Below are 13,120 nucleotides of genomic sequence, written 5' to 3'. Positions count from 1 at the left end.
TATATTTTATGACACTTGATGTATATTGTGAAATAGATTTACAGAAAGGTTACACTTTCTAACTATTATTGCAACAACAGGAGATAATAAGTAGATATAAAACTTTAGCCAAAACTACACCTCAGTGCTATTTTGTCTCTGTTTACTGGTGAAGTTGAGTTTTGAAAATATGCTTGTTATGCATTCACCTTTCTAAAGTGAATTCCTTGTCATTTGCCCTTCCTTCTTCTTTCTCTTAAACCATTAGTGTTTTTCTTTTAATATATGAGATATTTTATACAGGAAACATATATTTGTTGCAATTTTTCCAAGTGGTGTTTATATTTGTGCTTTAGTAATATTTTTACATTCAAAAGTATTTTTCTTACACTCAAACTTATTGACCTTTTTCTTTGTGATTGCTTCTATCCCTCTTGTGCTTAAAGATACCCTCCCTATCCTAAGATAAGTAAAATATTTCTTATGTTCTTCTAGTTTTTAAAAATAATTTTAGTTGTATAATTATCTCCTTAATCTATGTAGAACTAATTTTGATGGGATGAGGCTTTAATTTGAGTCTTTTGCAAATCGTTCACTTCTTACCACTATTTGTTAATAAAATAATCTATCCTTTTCCCCATAGGTCTGTGATACTTACCTTCTCATCTGTTATATTTGCTCGCGCGTGAGCGCGCGCGCGCGTACACACACAAACAGATCTGTTTCAGAGATTGCATTAATCTGATTGAAAGATTCTGTTTTTAGGATTGGGGGCGGTGTGTAATGGTTCCGTTACTTTTTGTTCCAGATGTTACAAAATTACAGTAATTCTTGGTTTTGTCTTGACGGACCGGGGGAGAGCAACGGGACGGAGGCATTTAGGACCCAGGGGAGAGCCAGGCTCTGTATAGAAGGACAGAGTCTCTGGCGCACACGCCTCCTACCAAAATCACAGCCCCGTGGAGCCGGGGCTCTCATTCACAGCTTTCTAGAGAAATCTGAGCCCGAACCTGCCAGAATAGGGGATCTCACCTACTCAGCTCAGCAGCGAGGACACCTGCAGAAATACATTCCCAAAGCAAGGCTGGGCGGCCGTGTGAAGGTATTTGTTGCCTTTTTTCTCCCTTCTGTATTTGCAGCGCCTCCCCACCTTTCCTCCCGCTCCTGCGAAGCCATGGCTGCGGCGTTTCAGCACTTCGGTGCGTGGACAGCTCCCATCTGCAATCCCTCTGCACTCCATCCCTCAGGCCCCCTGTTCTTCGCCGCCTCCGCGGTCCATCCTCCTCCTCCCCGCGCCCGCTCAGCCTGCGCTCCCTTATACCATCAGCACCCCCATCTCCACCATCCTCATCATGATCTCCACCATCACCAGCGCCTTAACTACAGTCAACACAACTGTGTCTTGTCACTTAGAGGAAGCCCGAGGTCCGCAGGGTAGAGGAAAAGAGCCCAAGTTTTCGGTCATGGAAAGGAAAGTTCAGGTGGACGACACCTCTGAAAACAAAGAGAGACGCCTGCTTGTGAGAAAGGGAAAGTGAAGACAGGAGAGAGAGAGCCCAGGCAGGGGGACAGCTGGGGCACTTGCCAGACACCAGCACTTAGCCAGCTGCCTTTCAGCAGATTAGGGACTGTTTAGTTTAGGAAATTAACATGGCCTAGGGTATAGTGTTATTCCGGTAAAACAGATACGTGAACTCAATCTGTGTTTCTGGTTTTCCAATGGAGAATCACCAGGAAGCAGGGTGGGGGTGACTGATGACTCATATTCACCCACACTCCGTTTTCCTTCCTTAGCGTTTATTGCAGAAACTCTGGAATTAAGTTTTTTACTAAAATGTTTTGTAAAATGGAAACCTCAAAGGTTAACTCTGTGACCAGAGTGAAAATTTAAAATGATGGTGACGATAATAACCTAACAAATGCGGTTCTCGTTGGAAAGTGCTATTTGTTCAAATGTCTCTTCCTGTCTACTTATTTTATTTCAAATTTCCAATCTTAAATCTCTCTTTGAAGCAGAGAAGATAGATCCTTGCCCAAATGGCCAAACTAGTAATGATATTCAGAGCAGATGGCCTGGCTTTGTTCACCACTAGTCAAGGACTGACTCGGATTTGGAAGACGAGATTTTGCGTGCTCTCTCAGTAATCAGGCAATAACACCATTTTCCTATAATAGAGTAATAGAGTGCAAAAATTGAAAAGGCATTTTATGTAACTGTTCTATCAGGCTCTGCTTTTAGAGTGCTATCATTTTCTTTTTTAGCTGAAAGGAAGCTGGAACATCTTTTAAATATCTTGAGGGTCCAAACCCAAGTCATAGCACCCCTTTAATTTAGCCAGGATCTTTTTTTTTTTTTTAAATAAAAGCTAACAAACATCAGAAAATAAGTGCGTGAGTCTGTTATAAATATAAATCTTTTGGTGGGTACTCATTAATCAGTTATGACTGAAGAGCAAAGTACTGTTTTTTTTTTGGCAGATTGTTTTTCCATAAAATCAACATCTTAATTAAAAATGAGATGGATCATATTTCCATATGGGAATAATGTCAGGTCACATGTAAAAACCAAGTTTAAACCAGAGCACAGAAAATGTTCATTTAAAAATTACCCTTGTACATTTATTCTGCCTCTTTAAAAAGAGACAATAAAGCAAGTTTCATCTAAACCAGCTTGCTCATCATTAGAGGCATTGTCATAAATAAAGAATAGTCACAAACAAGTATCCTCTGAAAGAAGTTTTGAAGAAAAATTCACACAAAATACTCTCCTCAAATGAGGAATAGTAGCATTTTTTTCAAAAGTTACTTACTGCTATTAATTACAGGAACATTGGCACAATTCTACCTGCCTCTAAAAGTCCCTTAATTTGAAACTCAAATCATGAAAACTAGTGAAAATATGTGATGAAATGGATTTTAGAGAAAAATAAAATTTGGTCACCTATCTACTGTCCTTAGATTGGTAATATCCACAGTAAACAGTACCTCGCAAATCCCTGAGTAACAAGATTTGTAGAACTCCCTTATCTGTCTGCAAAGAATGGTTCAGAAGCCCAGACAATTCATAAACGTGTATATATTGCCAGTTCTAGCTCCTTTGAACCAGAAAGTCAGATCAGGAGTCCAGTGCCTCCAATGCTGCTGTCTTCCTATGCTTAATACAATTTCCTGAGGCTGGGGAAATTTCAAAACAGTGCTGCTTCAGTGAGATTTACAGGCATCTGTCTCAGATGCAATTCCTTTCTCTGACTGAAATACTATGCTGAGCTTACTAATTTTTATAGAGTGCTGCTACCCTGGCTTCGTCTTTCTTTCTTTTTTCTATTAAGGGCTATTTTACTTTTTTCCTGTTTTCAATAACAGAATTTTCTCATTTTTATAATAGATTTAAAGGTAAACAGAAAACATATTTCCAGCAGAGTAGCATCACACACTATTGTAGACATCCTCATAGAGGGCACATTCCTTTAGAAGCATGGAGTATGACTGAAGGTCCTCCATTTTCCCAAAAGGGGAATCCATAACTCTTCAGAACTTGTGGTGGCTGCTCTTTTCTGCAGGCTTTACAAAGGGACACCTACTTTATTAACCCTGAGAAGTCTATTAATGACTTTGCACACGCCTCATAGCACAGCCATCCTTAGTAAATGGATTCAGGCTGACTTGGGTCTTCTCTGCTTTCCTGTTATATGGTGACTCAGCCAGAGAAGGTAATACAGCAGAATGGGTATACAAAACATGAAGTTTGGCCACATGCAATGAGCCCAGAAATAGCCCTCAGCATTACCAAGAGCGATCCTTTCCCCCATTACATCCTTCTCCCAAATTTTCATTATTTTGATTATTGTTCATTTTATCCAGATTTCACTGGAATAAATTTGTTTCAGGGGAAGATACACAGTATGAATTACTACGAGTCTGCAACCCCAAGTGTTATATCCCTCTAGAGAAAACTATGGTTAATTTCCAATTCAAGTTTTTCTTCGCTTAAGGAAGTTTGTCTTTGGTTTGATTCTTCATGGATGTGGAAATCAAACGGTCACTCTCCTCTCAATAAAAACAAACAAACAAACAAACAACCAGAAAAGCCCTTTTGTTTATTCAGTGAATAAGTTCATTATTCTTCACTACTTCTGCTGCCTCTCATAGACCTTTATCACATCTTCTCTGGCGAGGTAACCTTATGCAGTGCCGTTTTTGTAGTGCAGTCCCACTATTATCATGTGACAGGGACTATCAGAGAAAGTTGTCTGTGTGGGAGGCTAATTTTCTGTGAGATTTTCTTCTTCCTGACTTCTGAGGCAGCAGGATTCTTCCCATTGTGTGTGAGATGATCTGCTCTTGTCTCCTGGACCCTTTTAGTCAAATCTCCAATTCTTAGGTATTGTGGAGACCAGTTTCTCCAGCTCTTCTCCTTAAAAATAAGGAGACAATTCAGCTTCTATTACATCTTATGTAAAGCTCCATATCTTTCTATGTGTCAAGTACATACCCTGTTTCCCTGAAAATAAGACCTAGCCAGACAATCAGCTCTAATGCATCTTTTGGAGCAAAAATTAATATAAGACCCAGTATTATATTATATTATATATGATTTATATATAATATATATATGATTTAATATATATATATATCATATATATGATATATATCATATATGACTATATATGAATATATATCATATATATGATATGATATAATATAATATAAGTTAATAATATAATATAATAAATATAATATAATATAGTATTATAGATCCGGTCTTATATTATAGTTAAATAAGACAGGGTCTTATATTAATTTTTGCTCCAAAAGATGCATTACAGCTGATTGTCCGGCTAGGTCTTCTTTTCAGGGAAACACGGTAGTATACTCAGTGTTCATTATTTTGTAGTTTTGGAGGCAGTAGAAGGGAAGTCTTGGGCCTGGGAATGATAGTTGGGACTCAAATCACAAGCTCTCTAAATAAAAGGCCTCTTCTGATGTGTGGTCAAAATAAAACAAAATAAAAAAATATGTGAGATTTTTTTCTCTTTCCTTTTTCTTTTCCTCCCCCTCTTCTCCCTCCCTCCCTCTCACTTTCTTTTGCTTCCTCCCTCCTTCCTTTCTTTACTGCTTTTGGTTGATATATAGAGCATGCAGCCTGAATGAGAACAATTAGTGGGGTGATCTGAGAAGCTGTTCTGAGTGCCAGTACTCCAAAAGGCATGAACATACTGGGGATGCTTTTATTCTCTTCTTGGACGTTGTCCCTCTGTTGTCCACAGCCAGTGTGAGCTCTAACTTCAGGGGCAATGAACCTACCTTCTCAACCCCTTTGATTCATCACACATCCTCTAGACCAGTGCTTCCCAACATTAACTTGTGTGCAAATCGCCCGGGGATTCTGCTCCATATTCAGCAGGTCTGGGTGGGTCCTGACAGTTTGCATTCCTAACAAGCTCCTCGGCACTGCTGACCACTCTTTGAGAAGCAGACAAAAAAGTTTCCTACTTTTTTGACATTCCCACCTTATTTCTGATTATTCAACAATGGCACTCACACTAAAACAAAACAAAAACCACTCAAGTTTTGAGGCAATCAGACCTCAGAGAGCAGAGCTCTAGCTGGGGAGAAAGTTACACAAATAGCCCCTTTCCTCCCGCCCCGCCCATATGCATCCTGCTGCCTTTCACCGTCATCAGGCATTTTCCTTAACTCTGATACCTGCTGCTGTCATCGTCTGCCTAATCACATCCAGAAGAAGGGACCCAGTCACATAGATGTGCTGAGTGGAAAAGGGGACAAGCAGACTTACAGGCCATCTTTGGGTAACCCCTGACTTTCTTACATTCCTCCAGATCCTCTTCCTCAAAAAGAGTCTATTCTTAGAGAAATAATGGCTTCCAAGTGTTTTTTTTTTTCTTTCTCCCATTGATACTCCTAAGAAGCACAACTAATCTGTTTTTAAAATTGGAGCATTGGCTACCAATGACTTCTTATGAGGATAGTTTCATGGCATAGAAAAAACATGCTAGTCAAATGCTCCTTTACTTTAAAACTTTTCTACCTAATACAGTGAGGTGGCAGAAAAACCCATACCTTCCTTACAAGTTGTCTTTGCCTTCAACTCTGCATTATCTGTCCCAAAGCAAACTGAAAGAATAAAAGTTTTATAGATTGTTCAGAACTTAGGACACTAGAACTCCTTTGTCAAATAGGTCTACTTCATCTGAGTCCCAGCCTACTCTAATTTTGATCTGGCATCTATTTTGGGTAGAAGTTCTCAGTGTCTCCAGTCTGATGGAATTCATTCCAATTTCCTTTTCATCTTTCTTAAGAGCAAGAACAAATGGGAGCAGATGACTATGTGCTTAGTTGCTTAGCCAAGGGAGTGTCATGATGAATATTTATGTGGCAAGGGTAAGCCCAGGCTAGGACTGAGCTAAAGGTGATGCGAAGCTTACTGTGAACCAGGGGTAAAATTCTGGTTACACTACACTTTCAGATGATTAAAGGTCTCCACTTTATCTTTCCAGGCTACTCTGTCTGCTCCTGGTATAGATAGCTCATATCTGCAAGTTGGCTAATGGTTGATAGAAAGTCGATGGATTGGGGGCCAATTGCTACTTACAGAACTTACGTTCCTTTGCCAGCACTTATGCAGGGAAGTCCTACAAGCCCTAATGGTCCATCTCAAATTCATCATTTGGAAGAAAGATTCCTTTCTGGTCAGCGCCAGAGAATGTTGTAATCAACCTCTAAGATTTAAGCGTAGGCTCCACCGGCAGTAAGGGAGGGAACATGTCATCTTCAAGGAAAGATTTCAAATAGAGTTGTATTTAAAAAAAAAAAGAGTTTTGCTCACTGTGATTTTCAATTTTGGTCGAGATGTATCCACAGCATCTATTTTTATTTCATCCAGTATAAAAATTCCTTTCAGCGTTCCTAAGGGGAAAATGCATATTCAGTTAAAAAATTTGAAGTGAGATTTTACAAAGGTGAAGAGCCATAAGGGTTAACCTAAATTCAAGATACATTTAAAATTTGGAAACATAACTGTCACACTTACTGATGGATAAAGTAGTTGATTAGACTTTCACATGGAAAGTTTTATCCCTGGTATTCATTTTTCTTCTTTTTTCTTAAAAGAAGCTCACAAAACAAATATGGGTATAGTTTACCATTTTATATTTGTATTAATTTACAACTATGTGTACTTAAAATTGTTCTTTGTATTACCAGGAACACCCGGAAACAACATGCATTTGAAGTATTGTTAATTAATTATTGATGTTTTTATATTTCAAATAATATTTAAGCTTTATAGATTTTTCTTTCTGTCCATGACAACAGTATACTCTTTCATTCCCCAATTTGGCCAAGTTTATAACATCCCTTAAACAATCTTCTCTAGAACTGGCAGGATGTGGGTGTGTGCCTGCTGTGTGAGTGAGTCATTGTAAGAGTGCAGTACCCAGGGTGGTGTGGACCAGGCACCTGCTCCAAGAAGCAGGGCAGGGTTGGGGACAGAACGTGGGCTTTTGGGTCACGTAGGATTGGGTGTGAATCTTTGTTCCTTCAGTTATATTGGGTTTATCTAAACCTCAGACTTATCCTTTCATCTAATGAGCAATACTCTAGCTTAAAGGGCTGGTGTGGAGATTAGATCATATAACATCAAAGCCCTCGGCACCTAACAAGTACGCAGTGGATATTTGTTTGTTTGTTTTTTCCCCCCAACTTCAACACTAGCTCATTATCCAACTTTAAGCTGAGTGCTTAGCTGTTCTGGGGCTCCAATATCTTTTTATTTACCTGGAGACAACAAAATAATGGTATCAACAAGAATATTACAGTAAATGTAAAATGGAGCTTTTCATTTCCGAAGCACTTTTACTTACATTATGTCACATAATCGTCAACATCTTCAGGGGATTAACTTTCTTCTAGGTATTGCAGGATCTTTGTAACAATGAAAAAAATGATTGATAGAAAATGCTTTGAAATAATGTATACGTATTTGTAGGCAAGATGTGGCTGTTATTATTCTGATTGTTTCCCACTATATTTAATGTTTCTGGAGATAATAAAATAAACAGATTATGAGAATAATAGATTATGAAATAACCAAAATAGATTTCATTTGAATTACGAAACTTCATGAAATTATTTTTCCACCTAGACTCTTTGGTTCATAAATACTAGATTTTGTGTTGATCGGTATGTGTGTGAGTCTGTGCGTGTGTGTGTGCAAATATACTTTCTTAAGACTGAATTCTGTATGAGGAAATACACAAGTACATTTTTTTCTAACGGAAACTTAAGATGAAGTATGAATCTGGAATCTATGGATGTCGTGCTTTCAAATATCATGATATACAGACTCTTCTTTCCTCTCTCTTAGACAAAAATACCACTACCTAACTTCTAGTTCATTAGAAAATGCATGGATTTGAAAGTGGAAGTTTATTTCTACCTTGGGCTCCCCAGAGGGTGTGGTGAGTTACTTTTTGTGTATTTGGAACGATCTCCAAGTAAAGAATCACTGGGGACCCAAGCAGCAATGGGAAATATGGTTGCTGAGACTCACGGGCATCTGCTTAATGTGCTCTTTTCGGTTATCAAGTGCATTTCAATGCTCAGGTCAAGCGTGGCACTCAGGAAGGCGTGGCAAAGTCTTCATCTTTCTAATAGAATGGCAAGGTCTTTGATCTGGCATTTTAGCCCGAGGAAAATACATAAAGGAAGGGCAAAAAATTGTGATAACTGGAAAAGGCATAGACAGCCAGGATTTAAATAGTTTCAGTCGTTTTTCAATGAAGAAACAAGGACACGACGGTAGCTGGGTATCTGTAAGTTACGGTATTAGGCTTACTAAGAATGTCTGTTAACACTTTAGGCATCTTTAGGTTTCTAGAATGGTAAATCTGGAATGGATTTTAGGGAGGGAGAGTGAGGCTCTGAGAAGGAAAGGTGACTTGCTGAAGGTCACATAGGTGTAAAATAGTAAATATGAAAACCTCTCTCCTATACTTAAGAGGCAGAAGAGCACAGTCGTAACAAGCATGGGACCAGAGAAAGACTCCTTGGGCTTGAAGCCCGTTTCTGCTTCTTAGTCGCTATGTAACCTCAGTAGGTCATTGGACCACTCTATGCCTTAGAGTCCTCGTCTGAAAAACGGTGACAGTGTTATACTCATTTCATACAGTTCTCTTCTAAAGATGAATAATGTCGTGTACAAAAAAAGAGTATGTAAGTGCCTAGGACGTAATAAACACAGCTACAATAAGTAATAAATTATAGCTGTTATTATTATTAATACCTCCAGGACAGAAAGCCACCCCTGCTTCTTCATGTGATACCAAGACTAATGTATCCTTTTATACTTGTTTGACCGATTCAGAAAATTGAAATGAGAACTAAAAAAAAAAAAAAAAAAAAAAAATACAGTCAATTGAAAATGCTGCATCCTAGAGCACGTTCTTGTATTGTATAGCATTTTTAATTATTAAATATTATCAGTTGAAGTTGTTATTTAAGTAGCAGTCTATTCAGACTTCTGAAATGAAGAATTTGCCTTTAATGAAAAATATCTATTTCATCTTAAGTATGAAACCCAGTGACTCTGGCTTGGGTATTCCCCCCAGAAGCTTCTATTGTATGTTGACTTTATTCTGCATGCACAGAATAAAGATATAGATTGAAGCAAATTTATTCCAGATATTATAGATTGCAGGCACAGCTATGTGTGGAAGTGGGCCATGAAAAATGCAACCTCAACTCTCCCCTCCACACCATAGTAATTTATTTAGAAACATTGTTGAGCTCCCTGAACTGTAAGGTAAGTAACTTACTCCCAGCAGCTTTAAATCTTCTGTGGGGGATGAACCAGTGCTATGCCTTGTGCTCTAAGCACCCTGGGCTGTGGTTTGGAACTGTACCATTACCCAGCATGCTTCAAGGGGCAATGATTTGAAGTACAATGTGCCTAGGCTAAGTTCTCCTAGGAAAACATACTGTGTAAATGAGGGAGGAAATTAAAAGTCAGCTGCGATGCCCTCAGTGCGTCCTAGACACACCTACACAGAAGGGGAAACCACTTACTCACTGAAACAAAATTTTGACTACTTCATTAATTTATTCTGCATATATTTATTGAGCACCTACTCTGTGGCAGGCACTATTCTAGGCACTGAGGATAGGTGGTGAACACACAAAGTGGCTGTGCTTGAGAGGCTGACCCTTTTGGTGTCAGACACTGTACTGGGGATACACAGATGAATGAGACCCAGCTCTTCACTGTAAGAAGTTCAGAGTCAAGAGGGAGAGAGGAAAAAGACAATAAAATGTGGTGTATTGGGGGCACTGTAACTACCTGTGACCTCTGAAGATCAGTGAGGGTTTCCTGGAGAAAATGATCTCCAGGATGACTCCTGAAGGGCCAAGAGGAGTTAGTCAGTGGTCACCGCAGGCAGAGAGGCCCACAGAATTGAAAGCAACAGCTAGTGGCTCAATGTGGCTGCATGGCTGGATGATGAATCTGGAGAGACAGGCAGGGACCAGATGGTGAAGGGTCTCAGAAACCGTTACATAGCTTTATACTTTATCTTAGGACAATTGGTAGCTATTGATCAATGTCAATCAGGGAGTGACATAAGCAGATTTCAGTTGTAATACAGAGAATCAACTGGAAAAAGGCAGCAAGGGCACTGTAAGGAGAATGTTGCTGTTCTAAAGAGATGAGGTGTGAAATGGATGGAAAAAAATTAGGCAGGTCTGAGAAATATTATGGAAGTGATTGTCTGGAAGTGGGCGGTAAGGGAGAGGGTGGAATGATAGCTGACTCCCAGGTGTCTGGTGTGGGAAACTGCAGAAGACGATGGCAGTCATGGAGAGATGGAGGTGGGAGAGCGAATTCAGAATGAGGAACTCTGACTAGTTCCGTGGGGAACATACTGAGTGTGTGGTGTCCGTGGACACCCAAGGGGAGGTGTTCAGTAGCAGTTGAATGTGTATCCTGAAGATGAGGGAAGAGCTATGGACTGAAGTTTTCCACAGGTAGGTGATCAAATCATGGGGCGGGATCCTGGAAAACATCACATTCCAGTAGTGATCGCACAAAGAGATGACTGAGCAGGAGTGGGCCAAAGGTGAGGAGAAAAATCAGGATATGGAGAGTCAGAGAAGACAGTGGAAGAATGGGAGAGGTTTAAGAAGAATGAAGTCATCATATCAAATACTAGAGGTCACCCATAATACAGACCGAAATTTGTCTATTGGATGTAGCAACAGAAAGGTCAGTCCCGAGTAGGGTGACCATCTGTCTGGGTTTGCTTGGAACTGTCCCAGCTTACGACTGTTCTTCCAGCATTATTATCATGAGTGCCCTCTAGTGTCTAAATTTGTATAGCAAATTATATGGCCATCCTGGTCACTGGTTGGTAAGAGCAGTCAAAGATGAAAGAGCTGACTGGGTGCTGCACACGCAATGTGATATATAGACGATGTATTACAGAATTGTACACCTGAAACCTATGTAACTTTACTAACCATAGTCACCCCAATAAACTTTAATAAAAAAAAATAAACTGAGAGAACCTCAGAAAGAAAAAAAGAAGAAGATAGATTGGAGTGGGTGTACGGATGAATTGGAAGAGGGAGACAGCAAACAAGGGAACTTTATGAAGGGGTGTGGTGAGGCTATTAGAGAGGGAATTTTAATATCTGATGGTCACTGAAGCAGATGGATTTTTAAGTGTCTTCCAATCCTGGGAATAGTGCATAGCATTATTTTCCTTTGCTATTTTGTTTCCTTAAAATCAGTGAGAATCAAGACTCTGTTCTACTTCTTGTCTCCACACATTGCAGAGCTAAATACTATTTTGCAAAGTCAGTATAAAGCAGAAATGTGTAAGTTGATTGATGCCCTTAAGAAAGTACTACTAGTCCTAAACTAAGCAGAAGAATCATTTTGGCTTTTAGATTATTTTGTAGGAGAAAGCACTGCCAACAATAATTAGGTTGGGAGTAAATATTCTGCCTCTTATTGCAGATACTATCGACCTAGGAAAGCTAGGAAGAAAAAGTACACGCCCTCAAGTTTATCTTTGTCTTCTGATTCTTGGAACTTCCAGATTAGAACAAACAGATGTCTGAGTTTAAATGTTTATATTCAAAATGAGAAAAATATGGATGCCGTTCTGTGTACTGTTTAGGTGGAGCAATCATAAGGGATGTATCTGAGGTGATTAAAACACTCAGTCATTGTCACAGGTAAAATAAGGCCTCAGACAACAGAAAGTTATATAAAATGGAATGACTTTTAAGCCCGTATAGATATAGTGTTAGGTAGAGAGAAAACCAAGAGTTTCAAGTCCCTTTGCCTTCCCTGCAGAAGGGTGACAAAAAGAGTAAAACAGCTGTAAATGTCCACATGCAAGCATCCTTCCTCAATGCTGTTGAATTTGATTATTGCAAGTTTCCAGCCATAAGCCTGTCGTCCCCTCCCCCACCCCTCACTGTTGTTAGTTTAGGTTTGAGTAATTAGGCGCCTTTGGGGTTAGGCTAGGGTGACCTTTAACAGTCCCTTTTTATTGTTAAGGTAAAAATGGCTGCCTTCAAAAAAGGTGGGGTGGGGGGACTTCTGTGAAGTTACTTCTATTTGTCAAAAGAAGCTAATGGGAAGCAATAAATTGTACAGCAGCCATAATTTCTCTGCCATATCTAGGCCTGTGAATAGCCCCATAAAGCATGCTGTAACAGAAAAGGATCTTTCTCTCCTCTTACTGTCTCTTAGGGTAATTAATAGAAGAACAATCTATTACTAATCTGACCATATACTATTATGTTAACTAGTCAATGTAACTAAAAAATTCCCAAACATATTTCAAATATGTGCATATTTATGCATTCAAGTTGTCGTTAATAAAATTATGCCAAAGATACAGAGGGTGCCAAAAAATGTGTACACATTTTGAAAATGGAAAAAATTGTATTAAAATTGTAATACCATGAATGACGCTAACATTCATTTGATTAACGCCATCTTTTGAGCGAACGTGCTGCTATAATTCAATTCAACTTCAAAAAGTAATACATAGATAACATCTCTTAAAATGTGTATACATTTCTTTGGCACCCCTGGTACTATCATAAAGAT

General features: G+C 39.1%; 1 protein-coding gene across 1 annotated transcript in view; it reads left to right on the top strand.

Moving 5' to 3' along the window:
• Positions 1-914: 914 nt before the first annotated feature.
• The window catches only part of CLVS1 (clavesin 1), a 156,058-nt gene continuing 143,852 nt past the window's right edge, over positions 915-13,120 (top strand). Inside the window, exon 1 of the mRNA XM_019752424.3 lies at positions 915-1,081. The gene's annotated coding sequence lies outside the window, so the exon portion shown is untranslated. The remainder of the gene's footprint in view (positions 1,082-13,120) is intronic.

Source organism: Rhinolophus sinicus, chromosome 7 (genome assembly GCF_057876585.1).
Source record: "Rhinolophus sinicus isolate RSI-liver-muscle chromosome 7, RSI-T2T, whole genome shotgun sequence".
Classification (NCBI taxonomy): domain Eukaryota; kingdom Metazoa; phylum Chordata; class Mammalia; order Chiroptera; family Rhinolophidae; genus Rhinolophus; species Rhinolophus sinicus.
Note: the sequence above shows the minus strand (reverse complement) of the source record. Positions and strands in the feature narration are given on the sequence as shown.